Raw genomic sequence first — 18,218 nt, 5'->3', positions numbered from 1 at the left:
GTCAACCAAATATACACCTAATATTGGAAATACATTATCTTTTTACTTATTTTAGGGAAAAAAAAAAAAGGTAAGGATATGTTAAAAATTGATGCAACTTAAACACTGGCTACAAATAGAAAAAATCAAAACAAACCACAAAAACTCTATGTCCTTTCTTGGAATCTTGAGAAAATGCTGAATATACCCCCAAAAAATAATAAAAAAATAAAAAAATCTGAGCTATTACTGTACACTATGGTGGATAAGCCTCATGATAAATTGTCCAGAGTCATGGGGAAAAAATAATTGCTGTATGTTGGAACAACTTAAAAAACATATCATCTAAGAGATATGAGATATTGCAAGTAGTAATGAATAACAATGCATTTGAGAAGTGTGATGTATACAGAGATATAAAGGTTACAAAATTTGTTGGGTAACAGGTTTCTAAACAAAGAACTGAATAAGTTTTTGAAAAATCAGATATCAAAAGACTTGGAGTCATACAGAATACTACTGTTGGTGTTTTGATATAATCCTCATAAAAATGAAAGTGATTTAATGCTCTACTTGATAAACTTATACTCAAAAAAATAAGATAACAATGCTAAGTTATTAGAAAACTGAACAGCAATTATTTTCTGTGTTCAGTAGCCTGACAGTACATGTGCTATTTCTGCCTGTAACATCTGTAACTGACGAGCATCTGTATAGTTTATTCTGGAAAGCTGAAGAAAATATGAATCTGGCTATCTACTCCATTCTACTGCAGCTGCAAAATCAACACTTTAGACAATAAAAGAGAAGGTGTTTGATTTTAAAATTTTCTGGATTCCAAATATTTACTTTCTTCATAAGTATCATAAAAAAAAAAAGAAAGAAAGAAAGAAAAGACGGTGGTCATTTTATTTATTTTCCTCCAGTTGCAAATGTTGGTTATAGGTAACTATGTGCATTTTATAATAATAATTTTATAATAAAATTTAATAATATTCACCTCAAATGTTTTTAAAATATATCTATATGATATATTGACTGCATTTTCACTGGATAAGTATTAAATATACAATATGTTTTCACATGAATATTCAAAATACATGAATTTTAGCAATCAATTTTCATTACAAATGCTAAATTCTAACACCTCTATCTTTGCTGCTAGAGTTCTAAGTTATTGTTGCTCCTCTCAGAATATACCAGGATAATACTGTTTAATAATAATCCTATATATAGATGGGGGACATCAAAATGGAAACACAAAGAGACGTAAAATGCTCAGCAAGTCAAATTTGCAAATATAAACCAGATCTGAACCCGAGTACCTTCCAAATTCTGAACTTAGACTAGCACTCTAATGAACAAACAATGGAAAATATTTTAAGAGAAAGTTGATCTTATACTTCCATTTGTGGCTGAAAATCAATTCTGTGGTTATACAAAATCAAAAAGCACATGCAAGTTGTTTGATACATAATGTTTTCGACTTCTCAGTTTCAATAAAAAAATGCAACTGAGCTTCAAAATAAAAAAAAAAGTCTTCATACACTTCAGTAAGAAATACAATGACAGAGTAAGGTGAAACATTTAACACAGAGATGGGAAAATATAGCATTCATAGTAGCAAACAGGGACAGCAGAATATCTTTCCTAGAGATTAACATAATCTTCAGGAGTTAGAAAGCCAAAATATTGTGGAGGAAATGTGGTAGGTTAGTGAAATGTAAAAGAAAAACTAAAAAATCCCTGATAAAATAAAAGTGTAAAACCACTTTTATTTTAAAAAGACACTTGGCAATCTTTAGATCACTGAAGAGGAACAAATACTATTTTCAATTTCCATTGTACTGTATGTTTTCTATATATTTAATCTGATGAATGAAAGAAAACAAGTGTCAGAGGAATCTGATATGATGGCATTGCATCTGAGTCTGTAATTACAGATTCATGTCTAATGACTTTCCCTGTTCTCTGATATGGAAGAGAAAAAAAAAAAGACTGTTTATTATCATTCCTTGTACGAATCGGTATGACTCGACAAATCTCTTGAACTTCTACAAACATACTACATGCTTTAGGGAAAGCAAATTCCAAGTGGAAATATTTCACAAATGATCTATTTTTATTGTATGTATCGAGCATTGTGTATATCCCATCAACATTCAAAAAGGCTTGATAGCTGTGATTATATTTTCACAGTTGAGAGCGCAGTGTTTCAATACCAACAATTCACATCAACACAGAGTGAATACTCATATTTCCTAACATAGTCAAAGGTCACGTAGTAATTGTGCAAGAGAAAAAGACACAGAACTAGATAGATGGACAAATAAAATTCTCATGCTGCCACAACTACAAAATCAATCAATACAGGTCAGTTTGAATGATTCAGTGAGACAGTTGATAAAGTATCGAGAATTTTTACTCCTTATTAGGTATAAGAAGAAGAAAACTAATAAAATAACAAAAAATATGTAAATATTACCTGTGGATAAGAAAATTCCTTGCCAAAAGCCTTCCTTTCAAAAATTTATATATGAATGATTTGAATGATTCAATGTACTGCAATTAGATGAGAAGCACCAGCTAGTCTGTATTTTGACACATGAAGTGAAGGCACCTACTGGCTTGTAGAATATTAGAAAGTTCAGCTATTTATCTGTCAAAAGTAGCAATGAGGTCACAGTAGTGTTTTTCTCCCTACTCCTGTCTTTGACTTTGAAGTCACTATCACAGTAAAAAATAATGTAGACATCACATTTAACTACCATTTTTTTTCCTTTCCCAAGAAACAGGATAATTTTTGTTCAAAATAGACAGGGATTCATTTGACATTCACACTGCAGGACAATGGGCCACACATAGAAGTTCCAACACAGGGAAGTACAATAAGTTATTAGGGAAATAAATCACTGTGAGGGTATTCAAACACTGGAACAGATTGCCCAAAGATGTTATCAAATCTTTATAAATTGTACTATTCAAAACTTGATTAATCAAACAATCTGATTCATCCTCGAGTCTCTGACCCCAGATGACCCTCAGAGGTTTCTTCTAATCTATAGGAAAGAAGTGGGCACTGATGGGTTAGGGAAACAATGAAAAAGGTGACAGTGATTCTGTTTCTCTCTTGGAAGAAACTTTCAATTTCCAGGAACAGGTGGCTCAGAAATCTCTACTTCGTCTCTATTAGTTTTCCTCAAGAAGTGGACAATGCCAAGGAACTAAGAGGAGGGGAAGAGACATATTCACACAAAAACAAGTTTTCATATTCTCTTGTATTGTAAACTTTATATGCAAAGCCTGCTTTAGATTAAATGTTACGTGGGGAGCTAGTGAACAGAACAGGGCAGCACCAGGGGCACTACTGTTTTCTTGTCAACTGTGTTTTTACCATCCATTGTCCAGTAGATGAATTCTCTGAGGAAATAAAAGTAATACCCCTTGAGGCAGAAGAGCAAAAAGTCATCACCAGTCTCAAACAGACTAACCAAAGTTATTTAATTTATTGAGTGTACTGGTCCTTCTGTGTCTCCAAGCAGAAAAGTCATGTGCCAGGAATAAATATTAAAAATCACAGCCAGCTTCCAACACTGTCTTTTTAGTGTCTGAAAACAAAACTTCTTTCTTTAGAAGAACAGGCTCCTAGCACCTTACTAAATACACTTACTTTATCATGAAGAAACAAAATAGTATCAAGGTTGAGTGTATGTAGAGAAATTAAGGAAATGTACACATTATGGCCACAAATATGATTATCTCTGAGAAGATACTTACGTATTCAAATAATATTCTGAAACTAGTATTGATTTTAAACCTAAGTATAGCAGGACAAGTCATTTTGTCATGGCCCTTCAGGCTCATATATCTACATTGTTTCCAAAATTTAGTATTTACCTTGAAGTTCAATGAACACTATCAAAAATTACCTGCCAACATGCTCATAATGAAAAATGACTGACACTGGTGGTTATGATTCTAAGTTTTATAACAAATATTTGAAAGTGTGTGCACTCCTGCTAATATTCACACAACACTTAAAATTCAGTCACCTCTTCGGAAGTTGGCATAAGATACACCCTTTTTAATTATTGAAATTGTTTAAGGCATCTATTGAGGCATCAGAAGCATCAACATACATATTAGATCTATAAACATACAAGCTGCATCAACAAAGTACATGTAAACTTCTGTCCTGATTTGATTGTCTAAATAATTTTAATCTAAATTATGATATTACATATAGAGTGCAATCTAAGGAAATCACAGAAGTATCTAGGAAGCATTTCTTATTCAAAGGACAGGCTAAATTTACAAGGCTATTTTTTATAAATAGTTCTGCCTTAGTAATCACCTTCATTTGAAGTAATATTTAAGAAAGTGAGATTACTGTTTAGCTAGTTTTAGTCCAGAATCTGAAAATCTATCTGACTTGCTTGTTTGAGAGATAAAACTTTCTGAAATTTTAAAATCTGAAAAACTTCCAGAATTGACAAAGAAAAGAAATCAAGGAGTCTGAGGATAACTGGCAGTTCCTTTCATCTCGTCTCCACTGAGCAAAATCATTTAGGGGCCCTGATGGGAAGCACAGGGTGTTGACTGCTTTGAAAGTCTGTGTTTCAGGGCCCCCTCTTCTGTAGCAACAGTTCTAGCCCAAGATCCTAATCTTCAGGTGTAAAGCATGATTGACTGACTGACCAAAATGGGGATTATCTATAGAGGCAGTGGGGACAGAGGTGAAAACCAGAGCTTGGAGAGCCTTGTAAGCTCCTGTTTCATTCCTGGAAGGAAGTGACCATAGAATTCTCCTCAATACTGAAGAAGTTACCCAGGCCACAAGTCTTCTTCCACCAGTCTTCCTCAGGCCACAAGTAAACAGGCCACTTCAGACCTTCACCTTAGGCATAATTCAATAGTAAATGCTATTTTCCATCTTATTGCCACTTCTGAAATACGTGTGCAATAGGAATGCTATGACAACACTGACAATTTATTTCAATGTAATGGATGTATGATGTCATTGGTACTTCCTTCTTAATTCCAATTATTGACACTAACACTAGTTTCCACTCCTGTTATGCCACTTTGATATTTATTCTATCTCGGCATGGCTTATACTCTGCTCATTGCTGCAACCTGGCTGCACTGCATTACCTGGCAGGCCATGGCCTTGCCCTCCAAGTTTGGAACAAAGACTGATGTGTTCCAAGGGTCAAGATTTTATTCATTTGTTTTGTGTCTCTAAGGAGAAGGATTTATCCACTGAAATGTTGTTTTTGAGTATCAACCTGGGATTGTAGAACCCATCCTTACAGCTGCTTTCTGTTGCAAAATCTGCTCCTTCAATCTTTTACTGGCTAATAAAATTCTAAGGTACAGCAAATAAAAACAAAACAAGTCTGTCAACATGACACCGCATCACATTGTGAATCACATACAATTGCTCTGTCATGAGTTCAAAGGATTTGTTATATCACCTTGATATCGTATCATGTCTTGACTCTAACTCTCAATAACAGAGTGCGTTTCAGTGCTGTTTCTTTTATATCACGGTGTAAAATAGGTAAAATAAAGCCTTTATTCTTCCTAGTTCATCTGTTTGTTTTCCTGAATTAGCAATAAAACTACCATGAGTGGTAAATAACTTAGAATGAAATTTAAGGCACATTAATTTTTAATGATTTTCCCACACTTCATTTTAATTTGGCTATATGCATTGTTTGCCTTCTTAATTTTTCTGTTTAGTGAACTTATTCCCATATAAATCTATAATGCTTCTTTTATAGGGAAAAGATACTGAGCAAGTCCTTTCTTGCATGGAAATCGATCATTTATTTACAAGTTAAGTAGTAGATAGTGGAAGAAGATTAACACAGAATGCACCCTGTTACATGTAAATACGTGATTATTTTTGTCTTCTACAACCTCTCTTCTTGTTGAAGGTAATTACTTTTGGGTCTACTATATTAACCATAATTATCAACTAATGTGGAGGAACATGCATTTAATTTGTAATTAAGTGGTATTTGCTAAGTCAAACCTATCAGTAGCTAGTGTTTAAAGGAACAGGTCGTCTACTAAATCTGTGATTATAAATTTTAAGTTTCATCTAGTATTTCTGGTACAACACTGCACCAGTTTTCCAAACCTTTTCTCATAATAAATTCATGCCAGAGTAAGCAAGTTTACAGTGGCAGAGTGAAAAGTTTTGAGGGGAAAAAAAATAAATAAAATAAAATAAAGATGAAAATTTCTTAAATGTCCTTTTTCCTGTCTAGTGTAAGATAAAAAAAAAAAAATAAAAAAAAATCAAGACATCAACAGCGTTTATCTTGTCTATAACTTAAAAGAAAACTTCATTTCATTTCCGCCTATTCTTACAAAATTGCACCTGGCCCTCAGCTACAAGAACTCCTATTTTGACATATTGAAAGTATATTGGTAATGCTGGATCAGCTACACACTGAATGATACCTGAACAGTTCCTTTAGAGTTTTTGTTTGTTTGTTTGTTTGTTTTTGGCCAATGTTATTTTTCTTAACACATAAAAGTTTAATCCCTCAAAACAAAGCCCAGATCATTTATTCTGTTACCTTTTCTGTTCCTCTTCATAAATTATGAAGTGTAACAGACCATGAAAACAGAGAAATTGTTCAAAACAGTAGTTTGAGCTTGTAGCTGATATTTGTCAAGCACTTTGAGGCTCATGTACGTCTGATTTCCCCTCTCTTATTCACGACTTTCAGTGAAATAATTTTTTGAAGTGTGATCTTGACAAAATGTAGTACAAGCTTCCTCTTTTACTTTTCATTATTCGTGCTTTCATCATTTCTTCCTTAGTCTACATACATGATGCATTCCTTAAGACAAATCTTTCTGCACTTTCTGCACTGAGAGTATACTATCAGGCAACTTGTCATCTGTTACCTCTGCTTGGAATCAAGTTTCAGGCTTTAAGATTCTTCTTCAAAGATCCTTGTGCTCCTAGTTCAAGTGATTTGAAAAGCTACTTAAAGGTCAAGATTATGATTCAAATTGTTATGCTGTTCTCTGGTGCAAGGGAACTCCTTCAGGATGGCTAAACTCATCTGTGTGACAGTTTAGCTTTTTTTGGACTGGAAGGACAAGCTTCCTTATTTTCTACTTACCACTCAGGATTCTTTTGAATAACCCTGCTTTCTATATCAAATACTTTGAAATAAATTTTAAAAACCAGAGCTATTCCTAAGAGATCAAAAATCTCTTCCTCTGTTGTAGATCTTATAGGACAGGAAAAGAACATAAAGCCATCACAGATGTTAAACATGCTCTCCAGAACAATAACTCAAAGCAATATTGAACAGTGATTACTGTGTATGACCTTGTACCAAAGATAAAATTAAGTATGCTTGATAGGCCACTTACCTAGGTAGATATCCTGTTTTCTGTTGCTGATATTTAACCAAACTTGGATGTTTCCAATGGAATATAACTGGAAAATTACAAAGGTATGTGGGAAATGTAAAAAAGAAAGTCTGCACAATAGAGAACAGTAAAAAGGAGACACTTTTGAGAACTAAGAATAAAATATAATTCTGTTTCTATTAGGAAAATGCTCAGCTAATTCTAAAATGTTTGTATTTTACTACATATTACCTTGAACTTCACAATAAGATTCTGAACAGATATTTTATTTCTAAGTCTGCTAGAGTGAGAAAATTGCAGCTTCTATACTTTTTGATATTTTTTCCTAAAGGCGGAACATTTGTAAAAGCTGACCTTTTATTGAGAAAGGTGTTGATTTTGATGAACTAGCTTTTCTTCAACAGAAAAGTATCTCATCAAAAACAAACAAAGAAACAAACAAACAAACAACCTTAACCTGCTCAAAAATATAAGCTATCAAAGCCAGTATCTCTCCTGTATGAATACAGCACAGTTCTGTAACCAGGCAGAGAACGGCAGAACATGTTCCTCGCCAGCACTCCTATGTGGAAGTTCAGCACCACTGAACACTTTGGGATTATATCTAACCTGCAGATTGATTTGTCATGTTCTGCAGCAGCACCTTTGAGCTCAGAAGACTGAAAGGAAGGATAAAACATAATATTCACATAAATCTTGAAGGTTACTACCTTAAAATTTTTCCACTGTGTACTCAAAATTCTCTGAATGAAAACACTGAAGAACATGGCACTGAACTTTACTGATCCAATCTGCTCTGCATGGATAGTCACACAACACTCATTAAAACAAATTCTCTAAAGTATTCTTCAAGCATGCAATTCCCAGATTGGTTGTACACCAAAGAATTCAGCTAAGCTTAACTTTCTGATGTTTACCAAACTCAGACTTTAAAACCTTTAAGGACTTTTTATAAACAACTTTAAACCCTAAAAAAACATCCAGCCTAAGTTATTTCCAAAACCAGCTTTACTGTACAGTTTAGCAGAGCCTAAACTTGCCATTCACTTAGTGTCAGTACCACTTATTTCACTATGTCCATTAGCAATATTTTTAATCTGTGTTTTAAGCCAACATAAATTAATTGATTTCATGACCACCAAATGACGTACAATAGGTAAGGCCTGGCCAAAGTCCTATGCCCCATCTAGAAAAAGAAAGTGATACATGACTGAACCTCTTTAAAAGTCATACTAACCACTGTATGCTTTAGAATTAAGAATAGCTATATTAGTTAAAATGTGGAGTAGTTTCAGAAAGATCAGAAATCACTGATGCATTTTTGAGTGTCTCTGCACACAAATTGGTATCTTTCACCCATAGCTGCATATGTGTATGCATGTGTGTACAGATGTAATATATATGCATATACACACATGTATCAATGTGTGTGGCACTATCCTGCAGGATCTAATCAACTTCCCATTATTTCCGTTTTCATCTCCTTGTCCTCCAACCAACGTCACACTACTGTTATCACCACATCACACTGCCTAGTGATTTTATGACTCCTTTAGAGCCCCGAAATTTTCCTAGACAGCATATTTCTATTGCTTTTGTCTCCTCGAAAATGGCATAAGCTACATGATGTAAATAGAGAGCAAAGGTAAAATGCATTACTTCCAGAGCTATCATACTCACAGCAGAAAGCACTCTTGGTATAGAGTGAATGGTTTGGTTATTAACATCTAAAAATTAGGCTGGGTTATAAAAATATTTTTTCATAACACATTTAAAAAACAAATCTGTATTGAATCATATACTGATTGACATAACAATTTATAAATGGCTGCAAAGTAGCTATTATAAAATATTCCATCGAGTCACTTATTAATCTCTAAATAGTACAGCACAAAATGTGTTAATGATCTATTAAAGAAAAATTCGCAATGTAGTTCTACCAACAAACTCATGGAGTATTTAAACAGTTTCATAATGTAATGATGTAGGATGACAGCATGTTGTAAGTTACTGACGTGTATCAGGAAGGAGCAGAATTATGAGCCCCAGTATGATCTGATGTACTTTAGGAGATTTCAATTATGGATTCAGTCCTGCAGACACTTACAGTTTTGCTTACTGGTGTCTATACTGCTGCTGAAATCAAGAGATCCGAACAAGAGGTAGGCATCTACAGGATCACCATTTGAACCTCAAGCTTTCCAGGACAGGCTAGTATGTAAGTTGTAATTAAGCAGACTCATGAATTTTTCTCCAGCTTGGATGCTTAAATTTGGTTCCTACATCTATACAAATGACCTAATTTTTAACTATGCTGACTGCCTGCAATTCCCCAAAATTTATGCAATCAATCATCATTAAATTGCATGAAAATACTGATGAAACCAAAGCTGCATGCAGGCCTGTATTTCTGCCCATTGTTATTACTAAAGCAATACCATTTACTCTCAGAAACACTCCTGAAAAACTAAGAAACAAAATAGATTTTTAAAATGTTCAAAAGTTGAATACCAATGTTAACTTTGTTTTGGGTGGGAGACAATCCTTATGCTACTTGATTGCAGCGTATCACTGAATAATGAAATTAATCCTATATTCCAAATTAAAAATGGTGAAAATATACAGGGGCTTTGGAGGATTCTTGAAACAAGGTATTTTTGGTTTGTCCTGCTTGGACTGAGAGAGACATATGTGGAACAACAGGACAGACAGCAGCTCAGGTCTCTTAAAACCTACAATCACCTTCTCTCCCTGGCATCTTAAGAACACTAGATTTCCCTTCTTCAGTCAGCAATAGCAACTAGATAGTAGAAATGTGATCATGGAAATATCCAGGTAGTCAGTTTATGGACTATTAAGCTTTGATTACAATAGAGGCATACTCTGAAACTTGAAACATTCAAATGAGGTTCTGGCCAGTAAAAACATCCTCTAAAGGGTAAGGAATATAGGTACCTATAAAATAATTTCTATATTAAAGCAAATGGTGTTATTTCTTCATTTTCAATTTCTTCTCTATATATATTTGAAGAAATAGAAAATTGAAAGTGGACTTTTTCAGGTCCCTGGGAGAGCAGTTCTTCAGAACATGGCACAAATACATGCAGTGCATGCCGTTTTTGTGGTAAGACAACATGCATACTCATACTGTACAGGCCCGTTAAGAACCTATTTCCTTGATAATGTGGGAGGCTGCCGTCACTGAGGCGGCCTGAGCAAAACTAGGAGAATTAATCAGTGGTTTGAATGCTCTCTTTTCATACGTCTGAATACCAGCACATCTTGGTCCTTGTGGATATATTCTGAATGTAAAAACAAAGTTAATGACATTTATTTACACCTATGCTGACATTTTTCTGTATGCAGAGGAAAATCATCAACATATTTTCTTAAAGGTCAAAAGCCTTTGCATAATATATTTCACTGCATGGAATGGATATCCTCTGATGTAATTCAATTGCTGTGTTTACCATGTCTTACCCCTAAAAAAACCAAGTCTTTAACCTTTTTAGTATACTGAAATAGTTTTCTTTTTTATTTTCCATTTTTTATAGACAATAGAGGAATCATATTCTTTATTATCTCCACCATGTAGCGTATGTTTACTGCTCAGTTTGAGTGGACTGATTTTAATTTTCATTCCCCTACCCACTTTCTCCATCATAATTCATTCTACTGTGATGAATATTGGAAGTAATGTATATTTGTTTCTCACATGTTTTCAAACACATAAGTATTCTAGATTCTACCTGCAAATTTCCGTATACTTTCATATCCTTAGAAGTTAAAGCCAACACCATTTTTTCCATTCATATGGATGTAGGTAGCATTAAGGATTTTTTTAGTTCAAACAGTGTTTTCTTCAGGGACCTCACTTGCGTGCTTTTGTTTCTGAAAAAGCAGACTGCAGTGAAATATTCAGTAGTAAGAAGAACATTGGGGAAAAGACTTGACTGGGTATGAGTACAAGGCTGGCATTAGATATTTTTATTTTAATCAGTTATGCAGTGCAGGATGATATTTCCAAACCTGCTGTGATATCTGTTGTTCAATCAGAAAGTCTATCTTAATCATCTCTTGCATACAAAACAACAAGGACAAGCTTATTCTGGATGTCTCAGAAACAGAATTTAACTGAGATCAGAATTCAACAGAGGGAAAAGGAAAAATGTAGTAGAAATTACACCGTGTAAAAAAAAAAAAAAAAAAAAGCCTGTCACCCTCACCAATTTTACCTTAAATACAAAGGATCAGTGTAACTTTAAACTCCACATTTACTCTTTTGCATTATTAGCCTTCATCTTTAATTAGCTTCTTTTTTTAGTTCACTTTTTTTTTTTTTTTTACATTTTTTTAAAGTGTTTTATAAGATACACAGATAGAGTATTATTTGATAAGGAGTATATATTAAATAAAGCCCTTCAAAGCCCTTCATCTGAAGTGCACTGAAAAGCTTGTGACATAGACAGCCCTCCTTTCTTAAATGTAAATCTAATCAAGCTACATCTTTGCATTTTTGTGAAAGCAAAACAATGGTTAATTTATTCTGCCAATGACATAATTCTGGAGAGACCATACTCTAATGGAAACAGTAAGCACATCAACTCAGTTGCGACTGAAGGCTTTATTTAGGCCAAAAATGATGCAGAGCTTTCTCAAAACGTATGAGCTAACACCATCCACTTCTTCTATCACCCACTATCTATTGCTGCAAAGATAATTTCTGTGATTATTTTCAGTGACAAAGTTAAAGGTTTTTGAGGTTAAATAAAGCTTGTTCTTTTCACTAATCTGTACTTCTACTTGCACGTGTGGCAGTTACTGCAGTAATTATTTTGGTATTAAGTAACAGTGACAGCACCTGCATTAAACACGATACTGTTTGTAAGTAAGTGGCTAAGTTTCCAAGGTCCTGATGGTGGTTAAGCAAGTGGTGACATTTGGACAACATTTATTGTCTTGAATGAATAAATGAATGCAGTATATTAAGTGACTTCTTGTCTGATTTCTCATCTAACACAGTGTTCCTTGCTAAGGAACCACCTATGACTCACTTCCTCTGCCAGAGGTGGGGAGAAAAAAAAAAAAAAAAAAAGATGTAAAGTCATAATAAGGCAGTTTTGCTCCGGGATTGAGTTTACAAACTTTGTATAAACACATACTAATTCCCTTCAAACCTGAATCAGCAGAGAAAGAGCTAAGGATTTGAATTCCTACATGTCAATACAGAATTAATTGTACAGACAGAGTAGCAGAGATAATTTCTTCAGAGAACATGCAACTTTCTCCTCACAGACACTAATTACATAGAGCATGCTTCTGCAACTGAGAGAATATTAAGTTAGGGTTACAGGGAGGCACATGAAAGCACTACTATGTAACCACACTTTTTCAGGTAGAGATGAAAGGGGATCTTGGCCTGAGCCATCCTTCAGGCTTTTATTTTATTTCTCTGAACAGTGGTTTGGGCCAACTGAGACTTTTAAATATAAAGAAGGATCATAGAGAGGTGATACAGTCAAAATCTAGCTATGGGCTAAAAGCACACCTTACATATAAAGTCAAGTATTTACCATTTTTATGCCTGAAATGTTAATAGTTCAATCTGGTAGCATTAATTCACATCTAATTATTACAAAAACAGGGAAAAAAAAAGAATACTATTACAGAAAAAGTCTTAAGAATAGAGTTAAAATTGTTGTATGCACATGCCTAGTATCTATAACTATTTTCTTCAGACCTTCACTGCCTTCTCTGGATCCTAAAATCAATTGCTTTAACGTGTGGGGTGGGAGGTGTACCGTGACTCCTCAGCATCCTCAGTCCCACTGTCTGGGAGGAGTATGATGTCCACAATTTCTTCTTCCTCCTCCCTCTAGAATCTGCTTGGGGAAATTTCTGATTATTTATTTACACATTTTTTTCCTCCTTCGTCACAGGCCTGCAAGCAGACATTGCATCCAAATGTTTGATAAGGCATGCTTTACATATGTAGGATGCTGCTCTTTCTTTTCTGTACTGTCCTAAAACTGTCTGTACTCAGTTCCAGGTCTGTGTATCTTTAACTGACCATTAGTATCTTCACTGCCAGCCTGTTACCCTTTTTCCTGCCATCTCATGTCTGTACTCCTCTACACTGTATTCTATATCCCCACATTTAAGGACTTGGCTAAATGACCAGGAATGTATTTCTCCACACTACATCATTATGATAAAACCACAAACATTTCAGTCTAGACAGAATAACTACTTCTTGCTACTGCCTGTGTTAAAATCAAGGTTATACCACAAGGCAAAAGAAAATGTGAAGTCCTGCACCTTGGGAAGAAAAACCTCAGGGACCAGTACACACAGTGGGCTGACCAGCAAGAAAGCAGCTCTGCAGATGAGGACCTGGTGGTGCTGGTGGACACCAAGCTGACCACGAGCCAGCCATACATCCTCGCAGCAAAGGCAGCTGACAGCCTCCTGGGCTGCACCAGGAAGAGCGCTGCTAGCACCGAGGGAGGAGGTCCTTCCCCTCTGCTCAGCTCTGGTGAGATCGTATCTAGAGTGCTGTGCCAGGTCTAGCGCTCAGTGACCCATTACAGGAGACACATGGACACACTGGAGTGAGACAAGGCTCATAAAGATGATAAGGAGACTGGAGCATCTGTCATATGAGGAGAAGCTGGGAGAGCTGTGACTGTCCAGCCTAGAGAAGAAAAGCTCAGGGAGAACCTTAACAATGACTATGAATTTCTACTAAGAGGAGTAAATAAGTCAGAGCCAAACTCTTCTCAGAGGTATCCAGTGAATGGACAAGAGAAAGTGGAAAGAAAAACAAAATATAGGAAATTCCATTTAAGCATACAACTTTTTGTTTGTTTGTTTGTTTTCCCCCCAACACTGCCACAGGCTTCCCAGACAGGTTGAGGAGTCTCCATCCTTGGAGATATCCAGAACTTGACTGGACATGATCCTGGCTAACCTACCCTAGCTGACCCTGTTTGAGCAGAGGGTTGGACCAGATGATCTCCAGAGCTCCTTCCAACCTCCATGAGTCTGTAATTCTGTGAAAAGCAAACTAGGCATAGCCAACTGATTTTTAGGAAAATTACTATTACACCTAAGCAAGCTATAACAAAGCTCCAAGGCAATAAAAGACGAATTCAGGCAAAATAAGGTTGACAAACGCCAGTTTGGAGGGCCTGCAAATTCACTACTAAGCCTAAAGTCCATTATTAGTACAGGCAATTCTTATTTACTGGCCTACAGAGGTGTTCTTTTCCATTCATAAAAAAAAAATTAAAAAAATGCAGCTATAATAACTAATATACGAACCCCACCTCACAAATTTAATTTCCTGTATTTATCTTCACTGTACCCATAGGGATGCTATGGAGAATGACCTTTGCTTCTTTTTAATTAATTTTGTTTAGTGGCACATGTTTATGCTATAACTTATCCATTGATCAGGAATTATCTGTCTGCCTTGAATAAACCATCCTTGGAACATCAAGAGGAATATAAAAGATTTGTACGTTACCATATCGGTATTTCTGTGTTTATAGTTGCTATTTAGTATTCATGCACTCTTCTAGGGCTTTTTACCCCCTTACTCCAAATCAAAAACAAATCCATCTTTTAAGAACTGATGGGCTGATGGTCCTTCTGTGCTCTAGGGCAGTATTTTTACACCTATTTTACAGAAGAAACCTAACACTGAGATATGTTAAAAGGTAGAAGAAATACCTGTACTACAACAGAGTTGGAAGCAGAATTTGAACCAGCATTATCTCAGTAATACTGGTGCAAAAACACCCCATTTTTTCCTCTGTTACCTTCTGCATAACTTGTACACTACTACTACAAAGCAGAGAGAGAGACAGACATTATTGAGACCGACATGTATGGAGCAGACACTTGCCTACGACCATGGTAATAATCTTCAGAATGACTTTAACAGGGTTTGGCCAGCTGTAGGGGGCCTCCTTTGTCATTGTTTTTAAGCAAACCTCTTCTTTGCACTGCAGGAGGTCAGAGATCATTTACAGTAACTTAGCCAAAGCAAAGGTTACTAAAAAGCACATGTTAATGCAATCAAAGGGATCATCTGACCACACCATTAGGAAATTCTCCTGTATGGATATCATAATCCTCTGAGTATTACATTTTGATAAAGGTATGCCTGCTGTAAGATTTTTTTTTTTATACACTGTTTTACAATCAAAATAATGAATTATCTTAAAATCATTTAAAATTAAAGAAAATATTGACCCCATAGCTCTGAGTTTCACAGTCCTCAAGAATTTGAATTTTACTGTGGTTTGCATTTCATTTAATTCTGGAAGGTTAGCATTTCTTCCAGTGAATTTAAGCTCTGTTTCACTATACGTAAAAGTGTAATCCTACACTGTCTTTTAATGTCTACCATCTAAACAGGAAATGGTCTAATTAATTCTTCACTCCCAAGTACCCCTTAAATAGATTTTTAAAATCTTCATGTATCCCTAAGCAACTTTAAGTAAATAATCCTGAAGTGTGTGGAGCAAGTTAACTACAATTTCTGTCTGTGGTTAGAAGTAAAACAATGAAAAGATGTAATGATATTCACCAATTTGCTTTTTCTTCCCATCATTTCGAGGTAAGGTGATCCGAACTGGCAGATAATGAAAAGAACACTTGCAATTTATCATTGTTAATGGAACCAACATTCTAAACAGTTATTATTAAAATTTGTTGATCCTGCATCAACCTTAATTTCCCTTATTATTTTTTTCATTTTTCAGTTTAACCTACACATTTCCATTAGCTGTTGCACATACTATCCATCTAAAATTTGTCTTTTCTGTTTTTTTGTGTTTTTTTTTTACAGTACTTAGTTTACATATGTGATTAAAAAAAAGTAGAAGTCTATGAACGTGTGCCTGCCAAATCTGTTTGGAAAAAAAATGCTTGCATCTCTCTTATGACAATGAAATATATATATATATATATATATGTATAGTTTTGGATGAATACTGTACACATCTTATAAGGAGTGTATCACAGAAGCTCATGCCTTTTACTAAAACAGTATGACACCATGAGCATAACAGACTTCACGAAGTCTACATTCTTGACTTAAGGGTAGGAGTTGCTGGAGGTCATTTAATATTTTTCCAATGCAAACTTGTATCCTCTACAAGAGAACGTGACATATATAATATGTGCCCTATCTAAATATTCACAGTCACTTTCTAATTATTTTCAGGATCTTCTCTGGCATGACAGATCATGCTAATAGCTTCATTAACTCTGCTATGCAGTACCACTGTATAGATAATATTCATAGCCTAATATATTCAAGAAAAACTATACAACTTTCCAACTTCCCCAGAATAACTACTTTTCTCTTGCAGTACGTTACTGAGATTGGAAAACGGTTTCAAGCAAAGCTATCAGAACACTAGCATGAGCTGTACTGGTTCTCTGTAGTTTTTTTTTTTTTCTTTTAGAGATTGTGCTTGTGCACAGTACTGCTGTTTAATTAAAGATGACAGGTAATTATATCCCTGATAGAGTTCCTTCCTTTACAGATTACACAATAATGGAGCTTGGTCTCTGCTGGTAGTCATAAAGACTTCATTCAGTTCATTGTGGCTACAAAATATCTGATATTTGAAATAAAATTTTACCTAAATGTTCACTGTAACATGTAATAGATGGCACAAAGATAGCATATTGTTTTCTTCCAGGAATTTCTTCAGGAATTTCAAGTAAGTTCATTCATGTAGTGACAACTTTCTAAAGCTTCCATAGCTATGAACTTCCATAGCTATGGATTATCACACAGGTAACATAACTCAGAAGGAGGCACAGTTAATTCCCAAGTCTAAAAAAAGCTTTATCAACACTTGTAGAAGGTAACGGAAAGACTCCCTGTGATGAAAAACACTGGGTCTTGGATAACAGCCAAACTGGATTTGGAAAACATGAAAAAGGCTTGCCAGCAGCAAAAGAAAACAGAAATCCTCAACTCCAAATACTTCTTGCACCTTAAAAGTCACAGGGGATTCTTAATTTCCTCCAGACTCTCAGAGAAATTTATACTGCAAATAAATTCTAAGTATCTTCACTGAAATCTTAAAACATGCATTTCCATTTTCACAGTATATATATGAAAATATATATCTAAATTATATCTGGCCTAGAAAGAAAAGGGAAAAAATAACTCAAATCCTGATCAAATTGTAGAGGTGAGCACAAGGGGTTCTCTTTTAAGGACACTCAGGTGTCAATAATCACTTCAAATGAAGGTTTGGAACAACACACCTACTACAGCATAGGGTCAGTTCCTTCACTCAGTCTTCCTGAGTCATTAAACCTGCTAGCGATTTTATACTGGATTGAAGATAAATATGTGTTTCAGGACTACTTTCATTTTTATCCATCTTTGAGTATAGGGAAAAAAAACGATGATAATCATGGCACTCTACATCTCACAAAAACAGCTTTGCAAACACTGTGCAAATAATTCAATTAAAAAAATCATCAATTTCTTGGGAAAGTTATAAAAGTTATAAAATTATGTGATATTCTTTAATGCTAAACACAGAAAATTTGCTTGTTATGTTTATAAATTTAATATTTATCACAGAATAGCATTCCTTACTGAACTACTAGTATATTTTCCTTCTCCCTATCCAGGTTAGATTTGGGAATAAGATTTCAAGTTTGAAGAGTTTTCTTTTTCCCTAATTTGAATGGAGATTATTGTATCTACATTGGAGCTCCTTACCTGTTTATACAGATATTCCCTTAGGGAATGGGGTGGGCAAGTTTAGTATACATACAATCTTCCCAGTAGTACT

The 18,218-nt window shown here is 34.9% G+C and overlaps 1 long non-coding RNA gene across 1 annotated transcript in view; it reads right to left on the bottom strand.

Moving 5' to 3' along the window:
• LOC106037309 (uncharacterized) overlaps positions 1-18,218 on the bottom strand; it is a 131,524-nt gene that overhangs the window by 104,906 nt on the left and 8,400 nt on the right. Inside the window, exon 2 of the long non-coding RNA XR_001207940.3 lies at positions 7,384-7,450. This is a non-coding gene — a long non-coding RNA (uncharacterized lncRNA). The remainder of the gene's footprint in view (positions 1-7,383; positions 7,451-18,218) is intronic.

This window comes from Anser cygnoides, chromosome 1 (assembly GCF_040182565.1).
Source record: "Anser cygnoides isolate HZ-2024a breed goose chromosome 1, Taihu_goose_T2T_genome, whole genome shotgun sequence".
Lineage (NCBI taxonomy): Eukaryota > Metazoa > Chordata > Aves > Anseriformes > Anatidae > Anser > Anser cygnoides.
This window is presented reverse-complemented; position numbering and strand designations above follow the sequence as displayed.